Here is a 14,116-nt window from a genome sequence, read left to right on the forward strand (position 1 = left end):
TTCCAGTTCCACTGGAACTTCTAAAATTGGAAGTCCTACAATTCGGAATTCTGAGTGAAATTTATGACAAAAAGTGACTCAAAAGTCGATACAACAATTCAGCATATGAGCTAATGAGCTAGCTCGTGAATTTCCTCATCAGCTAACTTTGTTTAAAACTGCAGTGCCTCACTCTGTGGTGTTATGGATTTTAGTCCCCAATTAACACACACAGGATTTAATATGTTCGGGAGCTCGCCAACTGAAGCGCGAGTGAGCTAAGGAGCTAAACAGCTCACTCCATAGTGGCAAAGTCAGCTCAAATGTCATTCCCTTGTTCCAGGTTTTCTGTCTTAGTCTGTCTGTGTTAAAAAAAACTAACTGTTACCCATTTATTAAGCATTATCTAAGTGGCCCTCGATATTCAACCAGTAGTTGAATACAGTGAATGCCAGTGTACATTTCGCAGATGAAGGGGTCGTCTGGTACGCCTTCACCTGACCAACTACACTTTCTTGCAGCTCGAAGATGGGTCATATTTTTGATGATTCCAGAGACATAAAAAAATAGAACTATTATTAGCTAAAATATATCTATTATGTATATCTAAGTCACTAGAGTGGATGTGTATAGTCAGACGGAAGATAGTGCTGAATTCTCCAAACAGGTGAAATATTCTTGCTTCAAGCTGTTTATTTGTCCATCCCAATTGTAGCCTAATGTAAAACAGACACCAAAATCAGTTAAAAAGAAAAGAATGAACGACCACTATCTTTGCCAAGATACAGTTAGATATGCTAACAACATTTTTTATAGTGATTATAAATCTTCAAACAAAACAAATGAGTGTTATATACTTCTGGTATGCTATCTATTAATGAAGAGAAGAGAAAAGAACAACAAATGTGCATCAACACAGTACATGGAGTGAGTGGGTGGGTGACTATGGCAACGGGGAAGAGACAAACTTAATGTACCACAACAATGTGTCACAGAACTGAATGGAAATATGAGAACATTTCATGCTAAAATGTGTATAAACAAATGGACTGAATTGCTGCACATAAGTATAACTGGGCATGAAAATAAATGATTTTTACTTGAAGTGTGGAAGGATTGTTGAGTTAACCTACTAAATTTGTTTTTTACACTTAATAAAAAAAAAAAAAAAAAAAAAAACGAATACATTGGCCGTGACAATTTTCCATTTTAAAGTAAGCATTTGCAAGTTTTTGTGTTGCTCCATAGCCTATTGTAAAATTATATGACAAACATTTGTTTTTCCTTTTTATTATTATAACGTATTACTTTAAGAGCTTTGGAATATCAATGAAGCAACATGTTTGTGCAATTTTCCGGATTGTCATTTCAAATTAATATCCTGTTTTTTAATAAAGGTATGGAAATTCACATTCCTTCTGTGCCTTTAAGACTTTAAAACTCATTATAATGCTTTTACAGCCACTGATTGTCAAATGTTCCTGTTTATGGGAAATTCCTCCTTCCCTGAGGTAAAAGAGCCTCTGTTTGTGTTGTATGACTCTTCAGGGCCATAAAACAATCGTGACTGACATCCCTTTCAGCGAACTAGGTATGCCTATAAATGTAAACAGGTAAATATAAATAAATTTGTGAATACAAAGTTCTTCCGATTGTTCATGATATATTTGGGATGAATAAGACATGGTAGAAGCGCTACTAAGCAATATTTTCCACTGCGTGGTGAATAGTCCTTTACAGCTTAAATCTGATCAAGTATAGAAGAGGCAACATATTTATAATTTTTCACAAGAAAACAAATGGGGGTTGGTGGGATTAATTGAGAAAACTGTGTGGGTGCAGCCCGCATGGCCGCTAGTTGTCTCTCCCGGAAATACATTTGGGATGCATATTATGGAAATATATGAGTTGACTAGAATTACATGACTATGTTTTACATGTTGTTTGCATATAAATGATGGTGCAATCATACATGGCCACTGGAGATATAGTCTATGATTGTAGGACCACTCAAGGTGCACATCTCATCACACACTTCCATTCTTATCTCTCTACTGCCCCACAATCTCCACCCTCTGCCATTCATTTCTCTGGAGCTTGCTGAGCTATTACTACTCTATTTTTATCACTTCTGTTCTCTTTTTTTGATCCAAACGTTTAGTCCTGGTTGTTGCCTTGTGTCCCGTGTGACTCCTCCACAAAGTCTGGCATTGATTGAAGGCGGCACAGCTTCCCACACCCTGTATTCACACCTTTCAGCTATGTCTGATTTTTCAGAGCCTCCTTTCAGCACTACTAGATACTACTACTCTACTACTACTACTACTACTACATAGCAAGAAAGTTCTCCCCGTGCCTGCGTGGGTTTCCTCGGGGCACTCCGGTGTCCTCCCACATCACAAAAACATGCAACATTAATTGGGCACTCTAAATTGCCTCTAGGTGTGATTGTGAGTGTGGCTGTTTGTCTCTATGTGCACTGCGATTGCTTGGCAACCATTTAGGTGTCCCCCCGCCTCCTGCCTGTTGACAGCTGGGATAGGCACCAACACGCCTGCGACCCCTGTGAGGATAAGCGGCTAAAAAAATGGATGGATAGTATTTTTTAAAAATGAAGCTGATTTATTACTTACTTAATTAATTCAATATTATTATTATATTTCGCATTCAGTCTGAACATTAACACTGTGCTTAAATATTAGAAAATCAATGTGAAGTATCAGCTCAACAAAGCATTCTCAAACATTACAAACCAATTTATTGTACTTGAAAGCAAAATACATCTGAACTATAGATTAAAATCACAAGCCAAAAGCATAAATATCTAAATTATTGTAATTATCTATCACAGTGTCAATGAAACATACCAATATGCTTATTTTTTTTCCTCATGTCTGTGTAGATTCTCAGTCATCCAAGTCAGGGTAATCTATAAAGGTTGACTTGAGGCAACTGGACCTTCCTTGTTTGTTGTTTTTTTATTTTTTTTTTGAAATGTTAAATAACTCAACCAATTATGCAACAAGGGTAATGAAATGCATTCTTTGGCCTACCACTGAAAAGACCACGCAAACCACGTTGAAAATTGCAACACTAGGTGAAGCTATGCGATATAGACAAAAATTGACATCACCAAATATATCCTGATTATTCATTCATCTTTCGTACTGCTTATGCTCACTAAAGTCGCAGGCCTGCTGGAGCCTATCCCAGCTAACACTGGGGAAGAGGTGAGGCATACACTGAACTGGTTGCTAGCCAATTGCATGCCACATATAAATAATCAATCTGCAGTGTTCAGTTGACCTAGCATGCATATTTTTAGGATATGGTAGTAAAACAGCCGTACCTGGAGAAAACCCACCCAGGCACAAGGACAAAATGCAAATTCACACAGATGAGACCAGAGTGGATCTCAGAAATGTGGGGCAGACATGTTAAACAGTCCATTATCTTCTTGAATATTTTTCCTTAAAATTATATAAAATGAAAGGCAATTTTCTGAGATCTGTTCTCTGTTTATTTTCAAAATATTTATTTGAAAATAAAAGCAATAAAAATAAAATACTAATATCCGATGTCCAAATAAATATCGTACAAAATATCTGGTAGCATAACCAATTCTCAAGGAATCCACTGAAGTGAAAGCAACCAAGCAAACCATAAATAAATAAATACATTAATTAATTCATCAGTGCCTCAAGTAACTAAGTATGCCCACCATTTATCCAGTAATATTGCAAAGCAGAGTAACAGATTTATATTATACAGTAGCTGAAAAGCTGTTAACAATATAAACGACAAAGAATTAGCTCAAATGACGTTTTATATCATATCTACAAGATACATTGTTATATCGCATAGATCTAAGCTTAGGTGTTAAAAATCCACTCCAAAATGTTGTGGCATTGAAATCATCATCATACACAAGTAACCATCTTCTTGTGATGCAACCTTATAAGCGTATCAGAGAGTGTGACAATGAAGCCTCGCAAAGGAAATTACAGTGACAAAAGGAACTGTCTGCTCAAAACAATATGAGCTATACTTTTTTTCAAATGACAAACAGATTCTCTAAATGTAGTGTTGCAAGATGGCGGCAGGCATTCACATTCAGAATCATATGGAGATCTTATGACTGGACAGTGGCCCTGTCACGTTGCTTCTTCATTTTTTTTCATGTGTTAATGTATTTACAGAGAAAAAAAAACATCAATATCATCAATTCAATTTGTGCTGAATTGCATCCGAGCATCTAAATCTCACACAGTCCAAACACAGACACGGCACAAATCAAAGAATAATCTCATTATTCTGTTCTGTGGTGTGAAAATAACACACAGGAGGAGTGGGGGTTGGGTGAAAATTCTCCAGGGTAAGACATCATCCTAAGTGGCCGTGACATATGTCTGTCTGTGCTACTTAGGCATTCTAAATTCTCATGATTTTCTACAATGCACAGATGTACACTCAGTTAGGTGCACATAATCACAACCAACCTAAGAGTTGATTCTAAAAACCTGCCTTTAAAAATATAATAATGATCAGTTTTGATTGACACTAGAGTCTTGCCTGCTGCTCACTATGACGAGAAAAATAAGCATTTGATTTGAAATGATTTGATGTGAATGAGACTGAATAAGTGTACTTAATGTTTGATATTTAAATGTACAGATGGGAGAGGCTCCTGCAATCCCGTGACCCTTGTGAGGATAAGCGGCTCAGATCATAGATGGATGGGGCAAGTCATTTGTAGATGATTCAAATGTGTATGTTATATTGGGTATTTTAATGGTAAAATGAGAATGCAATGCAAAATGCAATAGATTTTGATCTTCCATCATCAAAAACATCTGTGGCCATGGATGAATTGAGTTTTGCAGATTTGTTTTCAACCCTGAACAAAAACAAAAAAAGCAGATCTATGAAACCAGGTTAATCAGATCCCAAGCATCATAATACAAACTCACCACTCTATTTTGCAAACAAACAACATTCCTGATAGACTGAATATAATGGTTTTGGTAGATATGATAGTTTTGTTATCTATTTTGTGCAATATAAATCATGTATTTCTCTTAACACATTAATTGTTTTATTGTTTTTGATACCCATCCATCCATTTTCCAAGCCGCTTATCCTCACATGGGCCGTGGGGAGCCTATCTCAGCTAAATTCGGGCGAATGGTGGACTACATCCTGAACTGGTCATCAGTTAGTCGCAGGGCAAACATCGACACTATCACTGAGCGGGAATTGAACCCACGCTGCCCTTACCATTGTAAGGCGTGGGTACCACTACAGACCACTACGCATCACTGTGACTGCCATGGAGAAAGCAAGAGACAGACGGTAAAAAGGAAGCCAGCTTGCTCGAACATGCCTTTTTTCAGAAGAGGCCAACAACGGTCAAACTGAATGTCAATTGATGTACCTGCGCTGATCGTTCATTGGCCACACGTGAATCAAGCAACAACATGGATGATAAAATGACTGTGGTTTTTTTTTTTTTTTTTTTTGGCACGTGGTTGCGATCGACCATAACTGCCTGGGAGATGACTGGTAGATCGCAGTCGACACGTTGGCACCCCTGCTTTACACGATCAGGATTTTCAGGTCCAATCATCGGGTTTGAAATATACGATAACCAATCTGATCACAAGATGGAGCAAAGAGTCTATTTAAATGACCTATTCATTTACTGTATGAATGTCCTTCGATGCCCTGAGAACCGGTGACCACTAACACCAATTTTTTTTTACACTACTGTCGGCGTAATCCACTCGTGTCGTCATACCCACAGTAACAAGTGTATCCCGTCACATTTGAGTTGACCAGATGAAGCCCGATGATCGTAAAAAACAGTATGGTGTGGTATCGGAATACACGATTTTATTGCATTAGTCTGACATAGTGCAATGGTGAAAAAGCAAATTCCGTGTCATCTCGTCTCTCCCATCGTGCTGAGATGTTTTTTCTTTAATAACTTTATTGTCTGTCAGATATTTGCAGTATTACATGAAAAACTGTATAAATACTACTACCGTATTTTCCGCACTATTCGGCGCACCACATTATAAGGCACACCTTTCAATGACTGGCCCATTTTAAAACTTGTTTCATACATAAGGCGCACCACATTATAAGGCGCATAGAATAGATGCTGGAGTAGAGGCTGGGGTTACGTTATGCAACCATTAGATGGGCTGCGTTATAGGCTCAATATTGACCCATATATAAGGCGCACATGATTATAAGGCGCACTGTCAGCTTTAGGGAAAATTAAAGGCGGTTAGGTGCGCCTTATAGTGCGGAAAATACGGTATATGAAAATAAACTACCTTTTGGATTCACATATATTGTGCACAACGGTGACACGGAGTGAATATCTTTTGCTGAGCAGATCAATTGGCGAATTATGACATTAAAACAAATCGGCCACTAGGCAAAAAAATTGCAATTATCGGCTGATTCTGATCAGGAAATAAAAATTGGTATAAAACTAGTCTGGTATATATATGCAGTTATAAACACTTTGGGTTGTCAATTATTTGCAGATTTTCACTATTTCCAGGGATAACAAGGGAACAATGCAAAGGCTCTGTAAACTGGTAAACTGGATTAAAAAACAGCGCAACAGGACATGTCTATAGATTGGACATTAATTACACAAGGGAGTGTTGCTTTTCATTCAGCATTTTGGGGGATATTTTATCCCCCGCCCAAGTGCACTGAAGAGTAGAATAAGAAATGTATCTTATTGCAACAAAAAACATTCTGTTTTATACATCTGGGAATGTCCAGGTCTTACTCAACACAGTGCCTTCACATTTAAGAAATGTAGAATTATGGAAGTTTGAGGATAGAAATTAGAACAACTTGAACACAACAGATTGTGTGGACAACACTGTATGGACTAGACAAGTGGTTCTCAGAATCGGAATCAGCTTTAATGGCCAAGTGTGTAAAAACACACAAGGAATTTTTCTCTGGCAGTTGGTGCTGCCCCGGTATGACATTCAGAAGAAAGAACAAGGAACAACATAGCAACAAAAACAAAGAACAAGAGACATTTCTGTTTGTAGGAACTATTCCTTATAAGGTGAGTAAGATGTAAAGGTAAGTGATTAGTGTGTTAACGTCCCATATTATGTTAAACTGTTGCAGAGTGCCTTTACCCGTTCACAGTTCTCGTCATAGACCAGTGCAATGTCAATGTCCTAAAAGTGTGATACTAGTACCACTATTGGTACTGAGGCTCACTCTGGTGGTGCATGAAAGAACCAGTCCCAAGAGAAGTTTTTAGTACAATTATCCTATATTTAGGCACGGTTAAATGTTTAAAGTGTGTATAATAAACTGACATTGACTTGAAACACTATTATTTTATTTAACACTTAGATCTACTACGTTATTATGTTCAAATGTTTGTCGTGGTGTACTTTGAGCGCTCAGTATTTTTTAACTTTACATGTTTGAGACATTGGACTAGACAGTGCCCTTTTGCTTATGTCAGTCTCTACGACCTTAGTGTGCAAATAGAGGATGCAGTATACAACATGCACACCAAGCATGGCAAAACCACAGCGCTGCTATGTACAGCTCAACTTCTACAGATGACTCCAAATAATTCCGTCTTCTCCTTCCCCTTATACATGCCGAAAAAACTGATAACCGAGGCAAAGAGCACACTGTTCACTCCTCCACAAATGTAGATGTAACATTAATTTAGAATTTCCTTCCTGGATGACTCATTGGTGTGTTTTCACAGAAGGATCTTGACAGTTTTGTTCCCAGGAAACTTGGATAATACATGGTGAACGCTGGTATCATAACCAGACAGTCAGGACACTGTAAAATGCCATCATAAAAGCCCACTTTGTTTCCCCGAAAACATTTTCTATCCCCCTCACCAAAAATCCATGATCTGCTTGCTGTCTTATGAGTTTCCAGGAAAGCAGGCCTGGATTTCCAACAACCGCTTTACACTGCTCCATGTTGGTTTCCCGGAAAATGAATTGACAAAGAACTACAGGGACGCTATTTCCATCCATCCATTATCTGAGCTGCTTATCCTCATAAGAATTGCGGGAGTGGTGGAGCCAATCCCAGCCGTCATCGGCCAGGAGGCAGGGTACACACCGAACTGGTTGCCAGCGAATCATAGGGCACATTGAAACAAAAAACCATCCACCATTCACCCATTCTTTTGGTGTAGTTTTGTAAATATTTGTCAATCAATAAAGTTATTTAAAAAAAACATAAATGGCAAGGAAGGGAGAATTTAGAGGATTTGACTGTTGGGACATGGGTATTCCGTTAAACGTCCACCTCTCCCACAATGCTCTGTGCTGTCTGAGAACTATTTAACGTTACCTGGCAGGATGCCATACTGCTGCGTGACACCCCCCCCCAAATAATTAAAAAAAAAACACCTTTACTTTATTCTTTATATTTCATGAATTATCTAAAATGACATGAAGGTGCTATTTCATTCACCTAAACGTATGTCAGCGGACAGCTCTCCCCCCAAAAAGAAAGGAACTATTGGTGAAATGTGGTTTGAGCCAGCCTTTCTGTAAAGTATGGTTAGTTGAAGAACAAGAGAAAAAGACAAATGTAGCTGCAAAAGGGATGTGACAGCAAGTGACACAAAGGTCATTGACCAAGTCTTCGGGGTTAACAGAGCTCGACAAAAACCGAGACAGGAAGTATTGGCGTGTAGCTAAGCTCAATGTAATGTTAAGGGAAAGGGGGTAAACCACAATGACACCTGGTAACCTCTGCAAAGGCTTAAATGATTAATCCATCCATTTTTTAGCCTCTTATCCTCACAAGGGTGGCAAGTGCTGGAGCCAATCCCAGCTGTCATTAGCAGAAGGCGGGGTACACCCTGAACTGTTTGCCAGCTAATCACAGTGCACACGGAGATAGACAACAGTCACACTAACAATCGTACCAAGGGGCAATTCAGAGTGTCCAATTAATGTTGCATCTTTTTGGGATGTGGGAGGAAACTGGAGTGCCAGGCACGGGGAGAACATGCAAACTCCACACAGATGGTGCCGGGATTAAGCCCTGGACCTCAGAACTGTGAGGCCAATGCTTAAGAGCTGCGCCACCATGACGCCTTAAATGATTAATCTTGACTTAATTGTTAAAAAAATCTGTAGAAGACACATTTTGCAGCTGTTCCCCCAACATTCCATTGTGCTCAACAGAAATATAGTAAACTCTCCTTGATTTGTGAGTCACCTGCCCACAAATTTAACTGTAGAAATTACAAGATGCTGCTAAAACTCTGCGCTACTTCCAAATTACCATGTTAGCGGAAGAACAGTTAACAGCTAGTTGCTCAAGGTACGGTAAGTACCCAACGAAAGATCACTGTCACTGTGTGAAGTGAAACTAAACTAAATCTCTCCTGTTTCAAGTCAGTCACCACCACCAAAATTATTTAATTTTGTTAAATTGCCATGTTCCTCTGTTGAAACAATTATCCGCAAGTCGAAACATTGTGGGAACGTCTTTCTGGAGTCATGTTTTGTGGTGTAATGAAACTAAAGTTGAGCTGTTTGGCCATAATGACCAACATTACATCTGGAGGAAAAAGGGGGAAACTTTGTAGACCTGAGAACACCATACCAACTGTGAACCATGGACGTGACAGCATTATGTTGTGGGACATTTTTCCTGCAGCAAGAACAGAAGCTGTTCATAAAATCAATAGAATCATGAAGAACATGACATGGAGATATTACGGGAACATCTTATCAGCCGGGAAGCTAAAACTTTGGCTCTAATGGGTCTTGCAATCGGACAATGGCCCTAAGCATACTGCCAAAATGGTTAAAAAGTGGCTTGAGGATAACAAGTCAATGTCTTGGAGTGGCCATCACCAAGTTCTGATTGGAATCTCATCGAAAATTTCTAGGCAGATCTGAAAAGCCATGTGCGAGCAAAGCAACCGACAAATCTAACTCGGTTACACCAGGAGGTCTGTCAGGAGGAATGGGCCAAGATTCCAGCAGAGTACTATCAGAAGCTTGTGGAAGGTTACCCAAAATGTTTGACCCAAGGACTTGTGGTAACTGTATATCCACAGTGGTACATTGACTTTTTAGTTTATTCCATTCCATAACCACACTCATAACTCAAAGCACTTGTATGCCAAAGTATCTCCTCAGTAAAATGCAGTAATTTTAGTACCAAAATAACAAGATTTGACAATTATGTTTTAAATTGTCAAAATGCTGAGTCTGATTAGAGCAGCCACTTCCAGCTGAGTAAAACAGGAAGAATTTAGAAAATTGGATGATGGGTTCTGAAATATTTGTTGGGGTTTTTTTTGCATCAGAATATACAGACAGCCCTCAGGGTAACATTTTTTTCGTGACATCACTAGATTACCGTTCTGATTGGCTTGATCAGTATCTGCTGATGATTATTATTTTATTGTGATCAACAATATTGTCATTAGTCGCAGATCAATGATGTCATTGATCAGCTCCACATAAAACATTTACGCTCCTTTTCCATCATGTATAGTAAACTGAATCCAAAAGCTAGTTTACTAGTAGCCTTGTTCCATGTCTTTTTTTTTTTTACTCCTGTAAAAATTTGATACCAAATTAAGTTAAAAAAAAAACAAAACAACATTTTGGTGGTGTGGGACGCTGCGTCGGAGACAGAAAACAAGTAATAAGTGGATCAGATGATAAGACAAATTTGTTCTTTTAATTAATACCCTATGCCAGATTACTCCAATAAAATCTTGTATTCCAATACAACCACATTCCATATTTTACAATCACTGGGCCTCATCATACACTTGTTACCATGGCAACGACAGCAGCAATGGATTGTGCTGTGTGTTATAAGAACAAAATGTGGAAAAATGAGTGCTGGTGGTCATCTGCACAGGAGAGAAAATTTATTCAAGGATTACTTCAGGTTTGTTCATGCTTCATGCATTTTTAATGCGATACGGCTCGCAAGCAGGCAACAAAACGTTATGCATCCAAGCAAGCTAATGCTAGCACTAACAGTTGTACATAAACATTGCAGCATTCTGATGTATCATGCTCTACAATTTCAGTGTCCATGAAGTAGTTTAATTGGGCAGCACAGTGGAGCAACTAGCTAAACCGTTGGCCACATAGTTCTGAGGACCTGGCCCCGCGTGTGTGGAGTTTGCATGTTCTCCCCGTGCCTGCATGGGTTTTCTCCGGGCACTCCAGTTTCCTCACGCATCCCAAAAACATGCGACATTAATTGGAGACTCTAAATCTCCCTTAGTAGTGATTGTGACTGTTGTCTGTCTCTATGTGCCCTGTGATTGGATGGCAACCAATTCAGGGTGCACCCACCTCCTGCCTAATGATAACTAGGATAAGCTCCGGCACTCCTGCGACCCTTGTGAGGATAAGCGGCTCAAAAATGGATGGATAGTTTAATTATAGCAAGTTAGCAAATTATTTCTGTCATGTTGTAATGGCTTGACCTAACTGATTAGAATACATGACGTGAATAGAGAATAATTTAGAAAATACTCAATATAAAGTAGGAAAGTATTTACAGTAAATGAACAAGTCATCTAAATACACATTGCTCCTTCTTGTGATCAGCTCGGTGATCGGATTTTTTTTTTTTTAAACTCGCCGATCGCCCCAAAAATCCCGATTTTGTAAAGCCTAGTTTGAAATGCCACTTTTTGGGGATTATAGTTTATAGCGTTTTCGGGGTTTTACTAGTATTAAATAATATTCGCAAGCCAATTACTCGCATATTTTCACCATTCGCGGCGGTTTTGATCCTTAACCCCAGACATTTAAAAAAATGGTCTATTCGTAACATCAACATTATTTGACCGCAACACGAAAAGCACCATGTTTCAGTCCAACGATGGAAAACGTTGCTAAATTTAGTACGAGTCCCTCAAAGTTGTTTCCACCGAAAATGAAGACTGCGCTGAGAAGTGAGCCACATCTGGTTCCGCACAGCACAAAGGAAGGCAGCTCAAGCTATACATTACACTGACACTGTATCGCCGCTGCTAGCTTGCCGTTCGACAAAAACAGCCACTGACATATATGTACATAATACCCACGACTGCGCGTCACGTGTCGAGTGTTTACTTAACATTTTTTACACCACAGAAGGCATAAACTCGATAAGTGTCGTTTCGATGAGAATAATACAACCTCACCACTGATAATTACTAGCTCGGTTAGCGTAGCTTGAATCCGTATCGGGTATGTTCGTTTTGAATACTGAGGTTATTAACGCAGAAAAATGACGGCAACTTAACTAATAATATACATCAATTGGGATGATTTATATGTATTTTCTACCATTATTATGTTTGGGTTGGTTGATTGATACACGCTTACCAACAAATAGCATTTATTTAGCGGATCACCCTTGTTGCTACTACGTAGTAAGCGGAGCTAGCGTACTACAGAGCGACTGATCGATGTTAGCTTACTTAGTAAAGCGTAAAATTATACTAATAACAACACCCAAAAGACTCTGTGTCTTTATATTTGACGCATCTCCCTCGTGACAAGTTAACGTAATCACCTAAAAGGAGGCCAACCATCTAAAAACCGGCGTAACACTATGTAAATAATGTGCGCTCCGAGGAGAGGCTCCCGAGGACGCGTCTTGATAATCAGGCGACTGCCGATGTGTCGCCTGGTCTTACAACCATATTCTCGCATTTAACTCACCCTTTCGCCGCCTTTGCTTCGTCCCAGTCCGAACCCCGAAAACGCTGGCAGATGTTGAGTCGCGACCTGCGTCAACTCGACGGAAAAGGGGAATTTTATCCAACTTATCCGCCGCTACTTATTTTCTTTACTTCCTGATTGAGAGGGTGCCATTTTGAAGAGTGAAAAAATATTTCCGCCGGTGATGTCAGGGTGCCGAAACTGCGCACAGGGAGGGGAAAAGTCAAAAAGATTATCATAATAATTATATTACAAAAAACAACAACATGCAACTTGAACATATCAAAAGAAATTGCTAAATGAAATTACTTTATTTTAATATAAATACAGCACTAATTGTAATGGAGAAAAAGTCTAAAAGAAGAGAACAGCTATATTAAAAAGTATATGGATTTAAATTCATCATGAATGCAGTTAAATTACAAAATAGTATCGAGCAGAAGGTTGCCGTCTTAAATGCATTATTGTATGCAGTCGTGAATGTTACATTATTACATCACTTTGGTCTGGGAAAAGATGATTTGAGTGACAGTAAATTATTTCTTATGGTGGATTATTACAGTATTATTTTTTTCAAAAACTGGGAAGTGTAGAAGTCTATATATGGAAATAGTATGCTAAAATTGGCCAGAGAGCATACGAGCGATAAGGATAATTACTTTTGGCAGGGTTGGGCGATTGACACATGTATTGGAATAATGTTTATTTATCTGTCAGAACCATTATTTAAAATATTTATTAGCAGCTTCTGTAGTTGAAAGTGGACACATTGCTTTCACTAACAACATGGCTGCAGAGTGGCGATATTTTCCAAAAGCATAGTCAATGTCCCCAAATTGGCAACTTTGCCTAAAAAAACAGACAACACGAGTGGAATTATCTTCATATTCTTTAGCATATGAAGAGAAAGCCCCAACTGGTCAACTGCGCTAATAATCAACAAATAAACGGTGCCCATTAATAAATTGTTGGGAACATTTGACTTGAGGCGCGTGCTTCTCGATTTCACAATATCAGAAAAAATAAAATAAAATAAAAAACACAATTTTAAAATTTATTTCTGTGGAAGTTAATGAAAGTTAATGTGACTATGTCGGTATCAGGACAAATCAAGCAAAGAGGGGCTGCCACTGTCATTATTTCCTTTTCTTTCTTTCTTTTTTTTTTAAAGTCGAAACCGGAAATTGTAAGAACAAAAAAACAACAACAACCTATTCAAAATTATTGAGGACATCAATCGTCCTCTTGCATTGCCCGATTTGGCATCCATTGGTCCGTCCCACATTATTGAACAGTGCTGGAAGAGCTCCATTTGTTTCCAGCAAACAAACACACACACGCACACACACGCACACTCGCGCACACACGCACACCGTTTTCCTGGCAGCCCCCCCTTTTTTCAAGAA

At 38.8% G+C, this 14,116-nt stretch overlaps 1 protein-coding gene across 3 annotated transcripts in view; it reads right to left on the bottom strand.

Annotated features, from left to right (window-relative positions):
* Positions 1–12,875, bottom strand: part of sbno2b (strawberry notch homolog 2b) — a 64,274-nt gene extending 51,399 nt beyond the window's left edge. For all 3 annotated transcript variants that reach the window (XM_061824173.1, XM_061824172.1, XM_061824171.1), the window contains exon 1: positions 12,711–12,875. The gene's annotated coding sequence lies outside the window, so the exon portion shown is untranslated. The remainder of the gene's footprint in view (positions 1–12,710) is intronic.
* Between the last annotated feature and the right edge of the window lie 1,241 nt (positions 12,876–14,116).

The sequence above is a fragment of the Syngnathoides biaculeatus genome, chromosome 7, assembly GCF_019802595.1.
Source record: "Syngnathoides biaculeatus isolate LvHL_M chromosome 7, ASM1980259v1, whole genome shotgun sequence".
Classification (NCBI taxonomy): Eukaryota; Metazoa; Chordata; class Actinopteri; order Syngnathiformes; family Syngnathidae; genus Syngnathoides; species Syngnathoides biaculeatus.